This window comes from Arachis hypogaea, chromosome 11, assembly GCF_003086295.3.
Source record: "Arachis hypogaea cultivar Tifrunner chromosome 11, arahy.Tifrunner.gnm2.J5K5, whole genome shotgun sequence".
NCBI classification, from domain to species: Eukaryota; Viridiplantae; Streptophyta; class Magnoliopsida; order Fabales; family Fabaceae; genus Arachis; species Arachis hypogaea.
Window position 1 is genome coordinate 128,288,854 of NC_092046.1, and position 21,300 is coordinate 128,310,153.

General features: G+C 33.8%; 1 long non-coding RNA gene and 2 other non-coding genes across 3 annotated transcripts; 2 read left to right on the plus strand and 1 right to left on the minus strand.

The window, feature by feature from the left end:
- Positions 1-511: 511 nt before the first annotated feature.
- Positions 512-619, plus strand: LOC112724973 (small nucleolar RNA R71). The gene has a single exon (XR_003164109.1). It is a non-coding gene; the product is annotated as a small nucleolar RNA R71 (small nucleolar RNA).
- Positions 620-3,946: 3,327 nt separating this feature from the next.
- LOC112724782 (small nucleolar RNA R71) lies at positions 3,947-4,053 on the plus strand. The gene has a single exon (XR_003163928.1). It is a non-coding gene; the product is annotated as a small nucleolar RNA R71 (small nucleolar RNA).
- A 10,077-nt stretch (positions 4,054-14,130) lies between these two features.
- LOC112724054 (uncharacterized) lies at positions 14,131-14,583 on the minus strand. Its single transcript, XR_003163285.3, has 3 exons — positions 14,494-14,583; positions 14,324-14,407; positions 14,131-14,202 (listed from the first exon to the last, which is right to left on the minus strand). It is a non-coding gene; the product is annotated as an uncharacterized lncRNA (long non-coding RNA).
- Positions 14,584-21,300: the final 6,717 nt, after the last annotated feature.

A 21,300-nucleotide genomic window follows, 5' to 3' on the forward strand; every position in this document is an offset into this window, starting at 1 on the left:
TCTGTCTGTTGCTGAGTGGATGATGGAAAAGGCTTGCTATTGCTAATCTACCATTATTAAAGCCTTGTTGAGGCTTTTGATCCTTCCATGAGAGATTTGGGTGATTTCTCCATGATGGTTCACCCATGTATTTTAACTCTGCTATTGTAGGGTTCTCAGGATCATAAGCTTCTTCCTCAGAAGATGCCTCTTGAGTACTATTGGATGCAGCTTGCATTCCATTCAGACTCTGAAAAATCATATTGACTTGCTGAGTCAATATTTTATTCTGAGCCAATATGGCATTCAGAGTATCAATTTCAAGAACTCCCTTCTTCATAGGCGTCCCATTACTCACAGGATTCCTCTCAGAAGTGTACATAAACTGGTTATTAGCAACCATGTCAATGAGTTCTTGAGCTTCTGCAGGCGTTTTCTTTAGGTGAATGGATCCACCTGCAGAAGTATCCAATGACATCTTTGATAGCTCAAATAAACCATCATAGAATATATCCAGGATGCTCCATTCTGAAAGCATGTCAGAAGGACATTTTTTGGTCAGCTGCTTGTATCTTTCCCAAGCTTCATAGAGGAATTCACCTTCCTTCTGTCTGAAGGTCTGAACATCCACTCTAAGCTTGCTCAGCTTTTGAGGAGGAAAGAAATTGGCTAAGAAAGTCGTGACCAGCTTATCCCAAGAGTTCAGGCTATCTCTGGGTTGAGAGTCCAACCACACTCTAGCTCTGTCTCTTACAGCAAAAGGGAAAAGCATGAGCCTGTAGACTTCAGGATCTACTCCATTAGTCTTAACAATATCACAGATCTGCAAGAATTCAGTTAGGAACTGAAAAGGATCTTCAGATGGAAGTCCATGAAACTTGCAGTTCTGCTGCATCAGAGAAACTAGCTGAGGTTTCAGCTCAAAATTGTTTGCTCCAATAGCAGGGATGGAGATGCTTCTTCCATGTAAATTGGAATTTGGTGCAGTAAAGTCACCAAGCATTCTCCTTGCATTATTGTTGTTGGGTTCGGCTGCCATCTCCTTTACTTGTTCGAAATTTTCAATAAGGTTGTCTCTGGATTGTTGTAATTTAGCTTCTCTTAGTTTTCTCTTCAGAGTCCTTTCAGGTTCTGGATCAGCTTCAACAAGAATGCCTTTTTCTTTGTCCCTGCTCATAAGAAAGAGAAGAGAAAAAGAAAAGAAGAGGAATCCTCTATGTCACAGTAAAGAGGTTCCTTATTGTTAGTAGAAGAAGAAAAGAAGAAAACAATTCAAACACAGATAGAAGAGGGGGTTCGAATTTGGTGAGTGATGTGAGGAAGAGATGTTAGTAGATGAATAAATAAATAGAATAAGATGATAGAAGGAGAGGATTTTTGAAAATTATTTTTGAAAAAGAGTTAGTGATTTTTGAAAATAGTTTTTGAAAAAAAGTTAGTAATTATCGAAAATTAAAATCAAAAATTAAAATAATTAGTTAATAAAAAAAAGAAATTTTTGAAAAAGAGGGGAGATATTTTCGAAAATTAGAGAGAGAGTTAGTCAGGTAGTTTTGAAAAAGGTAGGAAACAAACAAAAAGTTAGTTAATTAGTTGAAACAAATTTTGAAAAGATAAGAAGTTAGGGAGTTAGAAAAGATATTTTGAAATCAAATTTTTGAAAAAGTTAAGATGAGAAGATATTTTTGAAAAGATATGATAGAAATTAGTTTTTTTGAAAAAGATTTGATTTTTAAAATCTCAATTAATGACTTGATTCACAAGAAATCACAAGATATGATTCTAGAACTTAAAGTTTGAATCTTTCTTAACAAGTAAGTAACAAACTTGAAATTTTTGAATCAAAACATTAATTGATGATGTTATTTTCGAAAATATGATGTAAAATTAAGAAAAATATTTTTGAAAAATATTTTTGAGATTTTCGAAAATAACTAAAAAATTGAAAAAAGATTTGATTTTTGAAAAAGGTTTTGAAAAAGATAAGATTTTTTTAAATTGAAAATTTGATTTGACTCATAAAAACAACTAGATTTTAAAAATTTTTGAAAAAAGTCAAATCTAATTTTCGAAATTTTAAGATAGAAAAAGGGGAAGATATTTTTTTTATTTTTTTGAATATTTATGATGAGAGAGAAAAACAAGAAAAATGATGCAATGCATGAAAGTTATGGATCAAAACAATGAATGTATGCAAGAATGCTATGAATGTCAAGATGAACACCAAGAACACCATGAAGATCATGATGAATATCAAGAACATATTTTTGAAAAATTTTTAATGCAAAGAAAACATGCAAGACACCAAACTTAGAATTCTTTAATGCTTAGACACTAAGAATCCAAGAATGCATATGAAAAACAAGAAAAGACACAAACCATGCAAATGTAAAGATCAAACAAGAAGACTTACCAAGAACAACTTGAAGATCATGAAGAACACTATGAATGCATGAAAATTTTCGAAAAAAAAATGCAAGATGAGTATGCAATTGACACCAAACTTATAACATGACACATGACTCAAACAAGAAACACAAAAAATATTTTTTTGATTTTTATGATTTTATGATTTTTTTGTATTTTCTTTTAATTTTTTCGAAAATCATTTTGGAAAAGAAAAATAAGGATTCTAAAATTTTTAATATGAATTCTAGGAATCTTATGCTCTTTAGTCTAAAGCTCCAATCAAAGGGTCAGGCATGGCTTAATAGCCAGCCAAGCTTTAGTATGTAACTTAGACATGACACGCCTAACATGCCCTACAGTCGTGGCTTTACAGCCAGCTAGGCTTCAACATGCTTTATGAAACACTAGAATTCATTCTTAAAAATTCTGAAGAAAAATATATTTTTGAAAACATTTTTTTAAAATTTTTTTTTTCGAAAACAAAGGAGAAAATTTTTGAGAGATTTTTGAAAAATTTGTGAAAACTTTTTGAAAAGAAAACGAAAATAAAGTTACCCAATCTGAGCAACAAGATGAACCGTCAGTTGTCCAAACTCGAACAATCCCCGGCAACGGCGCCAAAAACTTGGTATGCGAAATTGTTACTCAGGTTGTGAATTATTATTCGAAATTGATTCCCCGGCAACGGCGCCAAAAACTTGGTGCACGAAATTGTGATCTCTGGTAATGGCTCCAAAAACTTGGTGCTCTAATATCAATTCATAATTTGTCACAACTTCGATACAACTAATCAAAAGATGTCTAATACAATAGTAAAAGGTCCTATTTATAATAAACTAGCTACTAGGGTTTATAGAAGTAAGTAATTGATGCATAAATCCACTTCTGGGGACCACTTGGAGTGTGCTTGGGCTGAGCTTTGAGTGTTGCACGTGTAGAGGTCCTTCTTGGAGTTGAACGCCAGCTTTCGTGCCAGTTTGGGCATTGAACTCCACTTTGCAGCTTGTTTCTGGCGCTGGACGCCAGAATTGGGCAGAGAACTGGCGTTGAAAGCCAGTTTGCATCATCTAAACTTGGGCAAAGTATGGACTATTATACATTTCTAGAAATCCCTGGATGTCTACTTTCTAACGCAATTAGAAGCGCGCCATTTTGAGTTCTGTAGCTCCAGAAAATCCATTTTAAGTGCAGGAAGGTCAGAATCCAACAGCATCAGTAGTCCTTCTTCAACCTCTGAATCTGATTTTGGCTCAAGTCCCTCAATTTCAGCCAGAAAATACCTGAAATCATAGAAAAACATACAAACTCATAGTAAAGTCCAGAAATGTGAATTTAACATAAAAACTAATGAAAACATCCCTAAAAGTAACTAGATCTTACTAAAAACAATGCCAAAAAGCGTATAAATTATCCGCTCATCAAGCAACCAACTCAATAAGCTCAGTAGTCTCCTCTGGTGTCTTCTTCATGTGCAAAGAACCACCTATAGAATTATCTAAGCACATCTTGGACATTTCACACAAGTCCTCAAAAAATATCCAGCTGAGTCCATCTAGAGAACATGTTTGGAGGGTATTGCCTAGTCAGTAGCTTGAATATCTCCCAAGCTTCATAAAAGGTCTCACCATCTTTCTGTCTGAAGGTCTAAACCTCCACCCTTAGCTTAGTCAGCTTTTGAGGTGGGAAAAATTTAGTCAGAAATTCAGTGACAACCTTATCCCAAGTATCCAGACTCTCATTGGGTTGAGAATCTAACCACAGCTTTGCTCTATCCTTCACAGCAAATGGGAAGAGCATGAGTTTGTACACCTCAGGGTTCACTCCATTAGTTTTCACAGTATCACAAATCTACAGAAAATCAGAAATAAACTGATTTGGATCTTCCTGAGGGAGTCCATGATACTGACAGTTTTGTTGCACGAGAGTAACTAGCTGTGGCTTCAGCACAAAGTTGTTTGCATCTATAGGAGGCACCACAATACTTTTGCCATAAAGATCTGCATTAGGAGGAGTGTAAGAGCCAAGAACTCTTCTAGGTTGCTCATTCCCATTCAGATTTGTCATATTGGCATTAGCAGCATGATTATGATCCATGGTGGACTCTGCAGCCTTGTAAAGTCCTGCTTGTTGCAAATGCCGCCTCAAAGTCCTTTCATGTTTAGGATCAAAATCTAATAGAGGTTTTTTGTCCCTGTTCCTGCTCATAAATAGACAAAAGACAAGAAAAGATGGGATTCTCTACGTCAGAGTGTAGAGAATTTCTAGTGAGGTAACTTGTGTAAAATAATAAAATAAAAATACTAAATAAACTGAATACTAAAATTCGAAAATTACTATTGAAATTAGGACAAAAATTTCGAAAATTTTTAGAAAAATAAATAGGAGAAATTAGAATAAAAAATAACTAGGGGACACCAAACTTAATTTCAAAAATTAAGGAAAAATAAAGCAAGAAAAATTCAAAAATTTAAGGTGCAAAATTAAATAAATTTAAAGCTAAAATTCCTAATCTAAGCAATCAAATAACTAATAGTTGTCAATCACAGTCAATCCCCGGCAACAGCGCCAAAAACTTGGTGCAGAATTTAGAACCACAAACTAACCGGCAAGTACACCGGGTCGTACCAAGTAGTACCTCAAGTGAATGAGGGTCAATCCCATGAGGATTGATGGACTAAGCAACAATGGTTAAGTGATTCACTTAGTTAGACAAATAGAAAAGAATGTTGAGAGTTCAAATGCATCAAACAGTAATTCAGAGAATCAGAAAACAAGCAGTAAATTGAGGTGAAATATAGATGGAGAAAACAGTTAAGGTTTCAGAGATACCTATCTTCCGGATGGACTTTTCTTATTAACTATTTTAATCATGCAAGATTCAATTCATGGCAAACTTATATGACTAAACCCTATTTCCTTAGACCTTTTTAGTCTCCTCCAACCTTCATCAACTGCCAATTCCTTGGTCACTTAATTCCAATTAGAGGGTGAAGTTCAATTCTAGTTTATATGCCACAGAAAACCTAATTACCCAAATATAAGAGGATTATATGTCACGTATCCCGTTAAGTCCAGATAATTAGAAATTTAGGAGAAATTATTTTCAAGTTGTTGTTCAAGTAAAGAGCTTTTTCAAGTTATACAAGAACTCAATTAGAACAAGGGTCATACTTCCATTCCACCCAGATTCATAAGATAAAGAACAAAAACATTTCTTGAAATAGAAATCAGTATATGAATTAAAATAGAAAAATAATAGTATCAATTCATACAATAGACAGAGCTCCTAACCTTAACAGTGGAGGTTTAGTTGCTCATGGTTCATAGAGAAAACTAGGATTCTAAAAACTGTAAATTGCGGAATGAGGTAGAAGAGAAGAGAAGAGCCCGAATGGCTGATTCTTTTCCCTTTTATATCTAATCCTAATTAATGTAAAATATATTTCCTAAAAAACTAAATAATATATTTTCCTAATTTTAAAAGAAATAAAGTTTAATCAAAATTTATTAATTGCTTCTCGTAGCCTTGTGTAGACGAATTGGGGACCACTTGTGAGTTGAAGGTTGGCGCCGAACTTGAAGGGAGTCAAGTTCGGTGTGGACTAGGCAGCATGTTCACTTTACTTCTTGGCTTGTGGCGCCAAACTTGATAATCGTCAAGTTTGGCATGGGATGTTGTACGCAAATGTCCCTTGGAAGCTTCATGCTGGCACCGAACTTGAAGAACTTCAAGTTTGGCGTCGAGGAGACTGAACGCTCTTCTTGGATAATGGAGTTGGCGCCAAACTTGGGAGAAGCCAAGTTTGGCGTGGAGGTGGCAGCATTGCACACAACTCAAAGTAGCATTCATAATGGCTAAAATATATTAAATCTTGATTAAACTTAGCAATTCAAATACAAATTCACTAGGAAAAGATAGGAAAGATGCTCACGCATCACTAACGAATGATTGTGTGGATTTTAATTTGTACTTTGAGCACCCAGTTGGGTTGCCTTGTTATGCTCAAGAGGATATAGGCTAGGATGTGGCTGCAATTAGTGATTTTTCTTTCTCATCCCCATCTGATGATAGTTACAAGTGTGTTGAGGATGAGGCATACCAACCTCCTCCAGATGGGTAGATTGAGAAAAGTGACACTGATGGTGATAAAGATAGAGTCAATGTGAGAAAATTTACAAAGAAAAAGAAAGTTGAAAATTTAGCAAAGGAGAAAGATGATTGTGAGCTGTGGGAAGATTGTGGTAATAGACCAGTGTGAACATTGGCAAAAAAAAGTTGTGCCAAAGAAGTATGCTGACAAGAGAAAGAAGCATGCTATGCCCAACTTTAGTCCAAGTGGTGACGTGATGTTAGAGCTAGTTCAAGACCTAATAAAGGTGGAAAAAGTAGTGGGCTTGGTGGTGGTAAAATCCAACCTGATGCTGGACAAGATAGAAGTGGACCAACCCATACTAAGGTTGTTGAGCTCAATATAGAAGAGGTTGATTCTGAAGAAGATAAGGCGTATGTGTATGAAAGTGAAGCATTTGTCTCACTTGTTTCATCATATAATGAGGGTGGTAATAGAAACGAATGACTGGAGCACAAAACTGGTTATGACTATGGAGAAGTGTATTTTGTGTTTCGTATGAAATTTAACACGATGGTTGAGTTCAAGAATTGTTTGAAGGATTATTTTGTCTATGAGAAAAAGGAATGTCAATACATTAGGAATGAACCCGAAAGAATTAGAGCCAAGTGTGCTACAAAAGGGTGTCCATGGCTGATTTATACTTCATATAATTCTAGAGATCGTTGTTATCAAATCAAGACCTTTGTAAACAGGCATACATGTGAGAGAGATTTTGGTTCCAATCAAGTTCGAACAAGTTATTATGCTTGAAAGCAACAAGAGAAATGCAGTGTGGAGTGAAGATATTGACAAAGCTATTTATGAAGTTCAAAGAAATTCCAACAAGCTTTGTGTAAATATCAAAGAGCACACTTGTACATATAATGTGTGGCAACTCATAAGTAATTTTGTGTATATAATGCTATTATTAATTATGTCAGTTATATCTAATATATTAATCTATTCGCTTAGGACTTTGTTTTGTCTAAAATTATGAAGGCCTTCTATGCAAGCATGCAGTTACTGCAATTTTTAGATTGAAAAACATGGGATACAAATCAAAGAACTTTGTACATAAGTCACTAACCATGGATGTTGTTAGAGCTACATACTCCTATGTGATTCAACCGGTGAACGGTGAGGAGTATTGGATCCTCACAGGTTGTACAGGAACCCTCCCTTCGACCATCGTACGTCCAGTTGGCCGGCCAAAAATTAGAAGAATAAAAGATCCAATCGAAATGGTGATTGGCAACAAAGTTAGGAAGTCATGCCAAGTAACTTGTAGTAAGTGTGGCAAGAAAGAACATTATTACAAGACTTGCAAAGGTGCACCTAGAAATCTAAATTGGCAATAAATTTATCTCAATATGCATCATAAAATGATGAACCAGTAAGTATAGGATAGAATACTTGTGACAATGACTGTTATTTTTTGTTTTATTAGACTGAAATTGTTATTTATCTTATGCAGGCTGCTCAACTAATACCACCACATCCTGCTGGTCCAATACCACCTCCTTCTATTGGGCTTAGAATGAAGCAACCTATTGTAAGGCCTCCTGTACCATCAACTAAAAATAATTTAGAGACACTTAAAGTAACTAGCTTAGAGACATTTGCAAGCATGTTTACTTTCATGCCAACACCTAGGTTTAGGCCGCCAAGCCAAGAAAGATTTAAGGATATTGATTAATAAAGAGCAAACAATGAAAAAAGAGCAAGTTCCTGCTGAAGATACTTTTTGTTTAGTACCCTGTTAGTTAACTTTAGTAATTATAAACTTATGAGCTTATCTATATATTAGAAAATTAGCATATTAGAGTCATGTGTATTTTGATACTACACAAATAATTACTTACTTTTGATTAGATAAATTAAGATATATTATGGTACTCTTTTGGATTGTACTTATAGTTACATTATTTGCTACTATTTTATTGAACATATCCGAATCATATTGTACCATCTTATTTTAGATTAATGAAACAAATATTTTGAATTGAACTCACAATTACTTTGTTATTGTATTTTCATACATTGATGCACTAATATAGTTGAAGTGTAATCCAGTCTCATTCAACATTAAATAAATTCATAGTAAGTTGACAATAAAAAATACAACTAATACAAGATTCATTAGCATAATATAATCTTACATAGGTTTGGTTACATTCAAAAGGATTACATATCAAAATAAATAACCACAATATACCTAACATAGTCTTACATCATCTATTTAAGACATGTCTCGAAGGCTAGCACAACCAGGATATTAATCATACTCAAAACCACAATCCGAAAATATTTGTTATCAACCATCTTGGGATCCAATCTCATTCTGAATTTTCAGATTTACTTCCATGTCTAATTCTTTTACTATATAATCTAGTTCCTTCAATCTCCTTTCTATGAAAAGAGTATTTCGACAAGTAATGTCCTCATCAATATTTTCTTCAATTAAAATATCTAGCCACTTGAAATACTTACAATGTAATTTACAAAGATTAGAAAATATACAAAAAAAATCAAATTCCCGCAAAAAATATGAATCATTACTTACATTGTAATTAGGACATTCTAGAAAAAATCTATCTGGATTAAGTTTTGTACAAGATTGAAAAAAAATTGTCTAGCTGCCATAATGACATTTGGGAGAGATGAATTTTTTCTTTTTTGGCTGTCCAACACTCCAAAAGAAAAAGTGCAGCTCCTACTATCTCTGCCAAAACTATAATCATGCAGAATGTGATTCCTAGTTTCTGAAAAATGGTCTCCACGACTCATGATGGTAGGAATGGTGGCTACACAAGGAGAAAGTGACAATAACATTAGGGTTAAACAATAGGGCTATTCATGTTCTTCTCTTTTAAAAAGAGAGAAAGACGTTGTTTTTATAAAATTAACAAGGGTCGGATTGGATGAGCATTCCAAGCTAGCACTTAATATTCAGATTATCATATTAATGTGCCATATAAGCATGTTTCATTAACCCCAAAGAGAGAAATAATTGATGTAGGGGCTAACCGATCTCACGAGATTAAAGTTCAAGGATCATCTAAATTTTTTTTTTTGAGGGAACCTCATGGTCTTTCAAAAAAATTATTTGGGATCGAGATGAATATTTACTCTATTGTATATGATTTGATTAATATTTAAAATTTATTAACTAATTGTCATTCTACAATGAACCGTGCATAAGAAATTAAACTTTTTTTAGTGGTCCAAACGCACCTTAGTTTATTCGAGTGGCATGCATGTTATTGAAGAAATTATCAACATGTCTTCAAATAGTGCTAACGAGTGGAGCGGTGGTGATCCCTTTAGTTGTTGATGGCTATGCCGGAGATGACATGGGAACGGTTTTAGTTTGGTTTTTGTTTTTACTTTTTAGGTTTGTTTTTTGAGACTTGGGTAACCTCTGGTGCTCCACTGCTATTGTGTTGAGCTATTTGCTTTCAAAAAAAAAAAAGAGGATTGATGTTGAAGGACTAAGATTTTGTCTAGTAACGAATGATTCGAATGGTATGCATGTTATTGTTATTTATTTATCATGAAACTGCTACTTTCAAACCGAAAGAGATAACAAGTGATTATATCCTTAATATTATCCTAACTCTTTTATTTCTTATTAAAAAAAGAATGTAACTGATATATATCTTTAGGGTATATGATAAATTTATTATTAAAAAATTAATTTTTTAATAAATATAGAATAAATATATTAAAAACTTAAATTTTTATATTTCTATAAAAAAATTTAATTTATAATTTTAATGTATACCCTTAAAAAAACACCTTTCTACTTTTAGAATTTGAATCGAGACTAATACTATGAAACCATCCATACATGTAGAGGATCCAGCGTGGCACATTTCAAGTACACGTCACGTATCAAAAATGATGTATGAAAATGCATAAAAAATACTATGCAAAAGTTGGTTGCTTCTCATGTTTGTAGAATCATAATGATGATTTCTGATCTGTTTTTCTTAATTTCTTATGTTAGAATATGGAATTTTAAGACTTAAAAGATCTTTAGTTGTAGAGAGGTGCTTATTGATGTGTTTCTTCAATTCAGGTGACTCCGAGATTTATTTATTTATTGTCGATTACTAAGAAAATGAGATAGAGTCTGTTGGAGACTTATAATCGAGTCCGTCGTTAGAGCTACGCAATTTTAATGAAAATCATATAAATGGACCAAATGCATATAATTTGTGATAGATAGTGAAACTTACTGTGAATATGCCAATTCCTGAATCCTAATGTTTTGAATTTAAAATTCCTATTTATAGTATTTTGTATGATAAATAATAATGAAATAGAAAATATTTACGGAGTAAATAAAATAAAATATTTATGTGCGAATTGATGAGCGGATATTTTCACAACTAGAAAATGGATTAATATAGACAGATTTACAGACAGATTTAGTCTTTATTACAGATGAATTTTTGGTTACCGAAAAAATTACCGACGGATTTTGTCCCTCTGGAAAAGCCTCGTTGGAAATTATTTACCGACAAATTTTTTTCCGTTGGAAAATTACCGACGGATTTTTACCAGTTACCGATGGATTTTCCCTCTGTAAATTCTCCATCCATTTCCCGAAGACGACGAACTTTCAGACGGATTTTTTGTCAATAATTACAGACGGATTTTCAGACGGATTTTCCATCTGTAACTAAAGACAAATTTTCCGACGGATTTTTCATCGGTAATTGGCAACAGATTTTCCGACAGATTTTTTGTCTGTAATTTAAACCTTGAAAAATCATCCCACACTCTGAATACAGACAGAAAATTCGTCTGTAAATCTGTCAGTAAGGTAAAATAGAGTTTTTTTTTTTTTTTTCATTACAAAATAAATACTTTAGATTTGTTTTCTAAAATTACTCTATCAAATACACTGTAAATTGAAAAAAAAAAAGAAAGCCAAAAATCACATAGATAAACATAATATTCATTACACGATACCTATAAAATTGGATGTTATTTTTCAACACCATTATCCAATACCTATAGCCACAATTGCCTACTCTTATTTTGGGCTAAACGGCACTATTAACACTCGTAATATACACATTCTACAGAAAGTTTCCTTTCCAATCACAATTGAATCTGCATTCTCAAAACTGAAGCCATGTTGCTATAAAAACACCATGCAAGAATGAATGATGGAAACCATCTTATGGCAAAGAATGGGTAACAAATTGAGAGACCACCAAACCGGAAAAAGCATGTCCCCAAGCAGTGTAAGACACCAATAGCAAACTCAGATGTGACGCTATCAAGAAAGGATAGACTTCAAGGAAGCAAAACCATGGAAACTATGAAGAAAGGATGGATTGTAATGCAAGTTGTTGTTGCGGCTGCAGAGATGACCAAAAAAATGGGCAACATTAACTAGAAGCAAGAGTTGCAGGCGGTAAAGTTTGTTGAAGTTGTCTGAGCAGATTAATCATGCGGCCAGCAGTTTGTTCCGTTGCGAGGTCCTTTCCAGCACACAAAACCTACATCGCATAAAATGGGCAACATTAAATAGAAAATCAAATTAAATCAAATCAAATATGCATTGGAACATCAAAGCAGAAAATGCTTGATGAAAACTAACCTCAACAAAAACTGAAACTATTTTAGGAAGGTACTAATTGTTTGGACCCAAAAGCTCACTGTCAGACCTACAGGTAAACAAAAATAAGAATTAGAACAAAAAGAGTAAATGCGGGACTGCATTAGAAAACTAAAAAGGAAAATTTGAGTTCCTTACCTTTCAACCATGGAACAAAGTTGATCATGGACAACTTTGGCCTCAATCAAATCACCTTCTATTGGCAAATAGTTCAACCATGCAGGAATCACCTGTAAACATAACAAAAGATTGCAAAAAGATTAAATAAGCATATGCCATCTCAACCTGACAATTAAAAAACTCAGCCTCCACAGAGATTAGACCATGATAAGGCAAGATGTTGATGAACAAACCAAACAATAAGAGTAACCATTAACAGAAAAAATGTAAAGACCTGGGCAAAATCAATACTATCCCGATGAGATTGGCAAATTTTTCCCAGAGCTGAAACAGCATTATCATATGCCATTTCATTATCTGGGACACATAAATGTTTTGAAAGGATGACTAACTTGATTATCATATGCCATTACAATATCATATGCCATTACATAAATGTTTTGAAAGGATGACTATCATAATACAAAGACAGTAGCCCAGCAATCAACATAACTCAGATTTTTTAAAAACGAATTTAAACAACTAACTTGATCAAAAACTTCTTCCTCTTGTTCATTTTCCTCTTTAATCAGCTCACTCTCTTCAGCATCAAAATCTTCAGCTTTGGTCCTCTTTGCCCTCTCTCTTTTCCTCTTTAATCAGTTCATGATTTTAGATCCTTTTTTAATTTCTTTTCTTTTTTAATCTCTGCATTTCAATTCCAACCTGGAGGGTGAAAAAAACGAAAACAGAGGATCGATTAATTGATCACTCAAATTTGAAGCAGAATTGGGAAGTTCTGTATCAATAGAGGAACAAAAAGTTCAATGGAAATAGAAGCAACAGTGGATGCAGTTATTCGACCACCAGTCTTCTCTTCTACCCACTAATTGGATAAATATCTTTTAAAAAATTTGGGCTCTTCAAATCTGCGTGAAAGAAAGCATCATTACAACTAGAAAGTAGGATTAGGGCTCTTCAAATTGTTAGGAAACCCTTCTAAACAAACCAAAGAATATAATAATTCAAATTCATTGCATCTAAATATAATAAGTTCAATCTGAAGAGTCCGATCATTCTTCATTCAGTGTTTACAGTTTTACTAGCAGAAGTTCACGTCACTACTATACTACTGCTAAACTAGAATGAATATAAACATGCTATAGCAATTTGGAGCTGGTTCCTTATATAGGCTTTCGTTTCCAGAAGCTGACCAAAATATCTAAATATTGTGAATCGAATTTATATATGAATTAACTAGCTCGCCCAGCATAACAGTAATGGCAGAATCAAAGGATCACAATTTCACAATGCTGAATTCAGAAAACCCTAAGAGTCTTAAAAAAACAAGAACTACTTTTTCTAAGCATTCTAATTATATTTGGCCCTCTTTAACTTCTCATATTTAGAAAATTAGACGATTTTTCTCGAGATATGTTCAACTATACAAAATTGATAGCAATTAACCACTAATCGGCACTGTTTCAAACCGAATTTCGAGTCCAGAGCAAGACACTGCACAATAACGCGTTTGGAATGAAAAATTAGTGAGAGAAACAAGGGATGGAGTTAGGGCTAACCTGGTTAGTGGAGTGCGAATAGATCAAAAGATTGAAGATCTATGCAACCTTATATATAAAGTATTTGATTCGATTTGATTCAGTTAGTGGAGAAGCTGGTCTTTGCTAGAGAAGAAGTTACCAACGGAGTTAACTATCATTCCGAGCTTCGCTTCAAGCTTCGCCAGCAGAGAGCAAACAGAGATTATCAAGGAATTGAAAAACTTCAGCACTAGGCTGATGGATTGATGAAATAACTGTCCTTTGAATGGCATATTTATGATCAAGGGATTTAATTCTTTTCATGACATAGTAAGAGGCAACAGTGTCAAGTCCACTTGTTGGTTCATCAAGAAATAAGAGTGTTGAGGAGTCTTTTAAATACAAAGCAATTGTGATATCAAAAATGCTTTGAAAATCAGAATTTAACACATGCAAGCAATGAAAACAAATCTAATAAGCATCGACATTAATGAAAGACAAGAATTGATGGGAAGAGGAATAAGAAAAAACGTAGCGGTAAAACCTACCTTTAACTTTGTAAGAAAGCTCTTCGGAAATGAGGGCGCCAAGTAGTGGAAACAGAGTATATCTTCTTCTTAGCCTCTTCCTCACTACATAGTTAGCAGAAAACTCAAAAATCAAAACAGGAGGAAAGAAAAAAGAAGCAAATTAGGCATTGAGATTGAGAAAGAAGGACCTTCCAAGAACTTGAGCTAGTTGTTTCATATGCTATTTATATAAGCTTTCTCTTGATCCGATCTTGAATAATTCCATTAACCATATGAAATAAATAGTTTGATGAGGAAATAATTTCGCTACACTTGACCACCTTCATTTCCCCACACACCAGGCTGAAAAACAGCACATTAAATTAAACCTAAAACCTTATATCAATATAATATTCTGTTTACATTAAAATAACTCAAGTAAGCAAATAATCTCAAGTAAACAAATAAAATTGATTTTACTGTTCAGGCAGATGAAAAAAGTTTATTGTTTCTTCCGCAATATCAACTGTTATAGAACAGGAAATGTGTAAACAGAAAGTGAAACTTGCATTATTTAATTATAAGAACCTGTAGAATCAAACTGCAGATTCCTCAGCCTCTCCAACTCAAATTTCCGTTTCCATTCAGCAGCCTCAGCTTGAGCAAAAGCTTTTCCTTCAGCTACTTGCCTTAAGGCCTTCGCAACAGCTAGAAGGAGTTTAAGATAAATAAGTGGGGTTGGTTGATGGATACCTGTTGATGGCCGCTGTAGATAGACAGATAGCGAAGAGGTAAGAGTATGTGAGAAACTATGTCAAAAAATGGTTGTACCATTCACTGCTGAAGCTCTTAAATAAAGATTAATTTACACCCTCCTAATCCCTTGCTCTCTCTCCGTTCTAATAAATAGATAAGGAAAAGAAACACTATATTCATAAAATCATTCTTCATAATATATATATAATGCTAATTAATCTATCAGGCAAAATAAGATGAATTCAATATGTAATGTAAAATAGTTTTATAAGTATATTCAATTACATAACATTAAAGTAGTAAAAAAGTTTGTTCCGAACCCCATAAACTCCCATCTAGTATTTGTTCTGAATATGACAGAGCAACTGCAGATCCAAAATCCAAATTTTTTGATAAAGAGAGATATTAATGCAGACTTGATTTGGTTCAAAGAAAAATATGTCATCTTAGGAGGAATAAATGCTTACCAAGTAATGGTTGAATCCAATTCTGTGTATTTGCAAGGTCTTTGTAATTCTTCAAAAATGTATCATAGTAACTAAATAAAATAAATAAATAAAACTTATTAATATGACTCAGAGATTCTCTACCTAATACCTGACTCAACACAAATAAATAAATAAATAAAATTAAAAAAAAACACTAAGAGATGCTTATTAATATGAGTCTAAATATATGCAATGAAAACTTTGTTATGATGATTCAAAGAACTTGGAAAATCTAATTGAATTCAATTCATCTTTATGTACAAATTAAATGCTTATCTTTGTTCTTTGAAAGTATGTTGCAGGAACAACAAAAACAAAATCAAAGAGCAAATGCAAAAGTAAAAGAAAATATGTTACATAGGAGAAATCATCATCAACCTAAGCATGAAATCCAGAAAGATAGAAACAAAATAAATTAAATAAATAAGAATGAAAAAGGAAAAATGAAGGAAAATTCATTGACCTTAGGTGACTGAGGAGAAAATATAGAGCCAAAAATTACAGAAGAAGGTGATGGTTGAGACTCTTTGGAACCAAAAAGCTCAGAAGGAAATGAAAGAGAAGAATCCCGTTACTGAGGCTTTTCATCAAACAGCTTACATGCATCATTCGAAACGCTTTGATTAAATAAAAATTCATCACAGCAAACCAAATAAATCACAAAATCAAAAGCAAACGCTAGCTTAATTCCAAATCGGAAATGAAATCAAGCAGCAATTAAACTAATTGGAAGAAAATATAGTAGAAAATTTAAATACTCAACATCAATGTTGAGTTTGAAGAGAAGAAAAAGTCACTGAAAGAGGATTAAAGCTTATACTCATAAAAGTAGAGTTAGGTTTAACGAGAGTGATGATTGACGACGACGGGAGTGATGGAAGTCCCAAAGGTGTTGATGATGGAAGAATGCGGTGGATGACTGTGGTGATGAAAAAGCGGTGATGGAAGAATGCGGCGCTGAGGAGAAAGATTTGGAGTGTGAATGGAGAGGAAGATGATTGTGAAGCTCGTTTGGAGTATGGACTGTGGAGCTCGAGGGGATAGAAGTAGAGTTTAGGTTTAAGTTAATATTTCCCACGGAAAATTTTATATTACAGACAGATTTTCCATTTGTAATAAGTTAATAAAACGCAGCATTTTTGTCCATTTAATTACAGATGGATTTTTCGTCTGTAACCATTTCTCACTAAAAAAATTAATTTTTCCGACAGAATTATCGACGGATTCTCTTTTCCGTCTGTAATTTATGCTAATTCAATTTTTTTGTTTTCCAACAAAAAATTCCTCTGAAATTCGGTCTGTATTTCCGTAAGATAAAATCCGTCGAAAATATCCATCTGTAATAACTAGTTTTTTAGTAGTGTTTATACATTTTTTGGCACTATTTTCTCAGTATTTTTAGTATGTTTTGTTAAGTTTTATTAGGTTTTAGTGCAAAAATTACTTTTTGGATGCTACTTTGAGTCTTTTTGGTTTTTCTATGATTTTAGGTGATTTTTGGATGAATCTGGCAAATTTTGAAAAAGTCTGATTCAGATGTAAAAAAAGGACTGCAGATGCTGTCAACTCCTAACCTCCGTGCATTCAAACACGTATTTCTGGAGCTACAGAGATCCAATTGATGTGCTCTTAATGGCGTTGGAAAGCTAACTTCTAGGGATTTCCAACAATATATAATAATTTATACTTGTTTTTGGAAATGAAGGTCCAAAACGGGCATTGAACGCCCAAAACACTCCCTTTCTGGAGTTCAACGCCCTAAAGGGAGCAAGCTTGGCGTTTGGACACCCAAAAGGAATCAAACTCGGCGTCCAACGCCCCAAGAGAAGTACTAGGATGTGGATTCACCCCAAGCTCAGCCCAAACACTCACCAAGTGGGCCCGGAAGTGGATTTTCGCACCCTTTAGCTTAGTTTTTCACATTTTTGTAATTTTTAATTACGAGTAACATCTTTTAGGTCTAGTATTTTATTATAAATAAGAGACTTCCTTCTTCCTGAGGATTATGCTTACCAGGAGGGGAGAAGCACCGACACATTACTACTATTATTTTCTGTAAGCTATGAGCAACTAAACCTCTTAACTTAGGGTTAGGAGCTCTACTGATTCTCATGGATTAATAATATTACTGTTCTATTTCAATATGTCTGATTCTATTCTCTTATGCATTCTCATTCTTCATCTCATGAATTGAGGAGGAACCATGATATTCATCCTTGTTCTACTTGGGTTCTGTGCGAGTCCTGACCCGGATAGCATTGAGCTAAAGCTAGATATTCCATTGTGGATTCCAAGAGCGTACTTGGGAAACTTTGGATATGTGACATAAAATCTCGTTGACCGTGGGTTACTTAGGTCTCTGTGGCGTTAAGGCTAGAGTCAGAGAAGCAGCATTCCCTCATCCGGAAGATCCGACCTTGTCTGTGGCGTTTTGAGTAGGATCGCGAAGGGGAGTGGATTGCTTAGGGTTTCACCTTTGGCCACAGTGGGAAGCCATGAGTTAACTTGATGAGAGGACAAGAGTTAATAACGTACAGCTGCCATTGAAGGAATCAATCGTTATTGAAGTAGACAGTAAGAAAAGTTAATCCAGAAAGAATACGCATCTCTGAAGCCTTAACTGAATATCTATCACTGTTTTCACACCAACCTGGTATTTCGTTCTTTTCTATTTTATTTATGCTTTCAATAAACAACCATCTTTTCTAATCGCCTGACTGATGAGCGGATATTTTATACCCTTTTTAGCATCATTTTCATATAGTTTTTGTTATGTTTTGTTTAAGTTTTATTATGTTTTCATAGATTTTCATGCAAAATTCATATTTTTGGATTCTACTTTGAGTTTGTATATTTTTTTATGATTTCAGGTATTTTCTAGCTGAAATTGAGGAGCTTTGGAAAAAGTCTGAGTCAGAGTCAAAGAAAGGACTATAGATGCTGTCAGGATCTGACCTCCGTGCACTCGAAGGAGCATTTCTGGAGCAACAGAAGTCTAAATGGCGCGGTCTGAAAAACTATGGAAAGCTAACATCCCGAGCTTTCCAGAAATATATAATAGTTTATACTTTGCTTTGGAAGTGAAGGTCCAAAACTGGCATTCAACACCAGTTCTTCACCCTCTTCCAAGCGTTGGACGCTCAAAAGGGAGCAGCTGGCATCCAACGCCCAAACAGGAGTCCAAGGCTGGCGTTCAATGCCCAAGAAGGGTCCTAGGACGTGGAGACACCCTTAGCTCAGCTCAAACACTCACCAAGTGGACCCGAAAAGTGAATTTTTGCACTACAAGACTAGTTTATCTTATTTCTGTAATTCTTAGTTAGCAGATTAGTATTTATAGGAGAAGTTCACCCTTGTTTAGGGATCGGCTCATCTTCTTCCCCCACTTTTACATTTGAACATTATTTTACAATATGAATCACTAACCTCTTAGGTTAAGGTTAGGAGCTCTGCTGATTCTTATGAATTAATAATATCACTATTCTATTTCAATCTATGCTTGATTCCATTCTAAGATGTATCTTCGTTCTTCATCCTAATGAATTGGGAGTGTAACTTGACCGTCATCTCTATTTCACATGGGTTCTTGCGAGTCCTTGACGGGATAGTATTGAACCACAAACTTGATTATACATCTCTTAGACAGCTAATCCACGACTTCATTTGGGACTTCTCGAGACATTAGTTCAGCTGAGGTACGGGGCGATTAGGGCCTTTGTGGTATAGGCTAGAATCCAAGGAGCAGCGTTCTCTGATTCGGAAGATCTGACCTTGTCTGTGGCGATTTGAGTAGGATCACCAAGGGAATGGACTACTAGAGCTTCACCCTCGTTCAGATTGGATGACCGCTGACCCGGCGTTTGATCTGAAGCAAAGGAGATTAATGACCGCTGACCCGGCGTTCATCATTTACAGCCTGCCATGGAATGAATCATCAGAAGGTGGAGTATATGGTGAGAAAAGTTGATCCAGAAGGAAGAAGCATCTTCGAAGCCTCAACCGTTATATCATCACTGATTTCACACTTATTCAGTAACGTTTTATTTATTTATCTGTTTTATGCATTTATCGTGACAACTATCCTCCTTTCTAATCGCCTAACAAAGATCTACAAGATAGCCATTGCTTGTTTAAACCAACAATCTCCGTGGGATCGACTCTCACTCACCTGAGGTATTACTTGGACGACCCGGTGCACTTGCTGGTCTATCTGTTCGAATATTGCAGAGTTAATTTCGTGCACCAAGTTTTTGGCGCCGCTGCCGGGGATCGTTCGAGTTTGACAAACTACCGGATTATCTTGTTCCTTAGATTAGGTACTTTTTACTATTTTGTTTCGTGTCTTTTGTTTTTCTTTTTAAAAAAAAAAAACTTTTTCAAAATCCATCTTTTCTTTGTCTTTTGTTTGAGTCTAGTGTCAGTTCTTAAGTTTGGTGTCCTTTGTGTGTTCTTTATTTCTTTAAATTTTCGAACTGTTCTTGAGTGTTCTTCTTGGTATTCAAGTTGTTCTTGTTTCTTTTCTTTGTTTGATCTTAAAAATTTTCAAGTTTGGTGTCTTTTGGTGTTTTTCCTTTTAATTTTCGGAAATTAGTATCCTTTGATCTAAAAATTTTAAGTTTAGTGTCTTTTAGTTGTTTTTCTCTTTCTTCATTAATTCGAAAAATAAAAAAAATATATCTTTTCTATCTTTATTCAAAAATTTCGAAAATCTTGCTTTCTTTTTTTTTTATTTTGATTTGAAAATTTTAAAGTTTGGTGTTTTCTTGTTAGTAAAGTCAAATTTCAAATCTTATCTTTTTAAATCTTTTCAAATCTTTTCTTTTAATTTGATTTTTTTCCTATCTTATCTTTCTTTTAAATTTTAAAATTTAAAACTTTTTCAAATCTTTATCTTATCTTTGGTTTATCTTTCTTTAAATTTCAAATTATTATCTTATCTTATCTTAATTTTAAATTTCATATTCAAATCTTTTTCAAATCTTCACCATATCTTATCTTCCTAACTTATTTTCAAATCTTTATCTTATCTTGTTTTAATTTCAAAATTCAAAATCAAAATCTTTTTTAAATCTTTTCAATTATTATCTTATCTTGTTGACTTTTTCTTTCCAATTTTAAATTTTAAAATTTTTAAAATCAAATCTTTTTCAACTCTTGTATCTTATCTTATTTTCAAATCTTTCTTAATTAGTTACTTGCTTTATCTTATTTTAATTTTAAAAGTTTGAAATCTCTTTAATACTCTCCTCTCTCTTCTATTTTCGAAAATTTCTTACCTCTTCCTCTCTCTTCTTTTTCGAAAATCATCTTTCAATTTTCAAATCTTTTTAATCAATTAGATTTTCATTTCCTTCTTGTTTTTCGGTTTCAATAAATAAATAAAATAAAAATAAAAATATTTTAATTCTAGTTTCCCTTTTTACTTCTTAATTTTTGAATTCTTCTACCCCTCTATTCGAATTCTTCTTCACATCTCACAGGGAGTTCTCTATACTTTTACATAGAAACTCCCATTCTCTTTCTTTTTTGTTTTTCTTTTTTCTTGTTTATGAGCAGGAATAGAGATAAAGAACCTCTCTTTGATCCTGATCCTGAACCTGAGAGGACTTTAAGGAAGTGTTTACAACAAGCTAAAGCATAACACTCCAGAGGAAACCTCATAGAGCTTTTCAAACAAGAAGCTGAAAATACAAACATGGCAACCGATCAGAATAATGGAGGAGATGTAAGGAAAGTTCTTGGTGATTTCACTGTACCCACTTCTGACTTCTA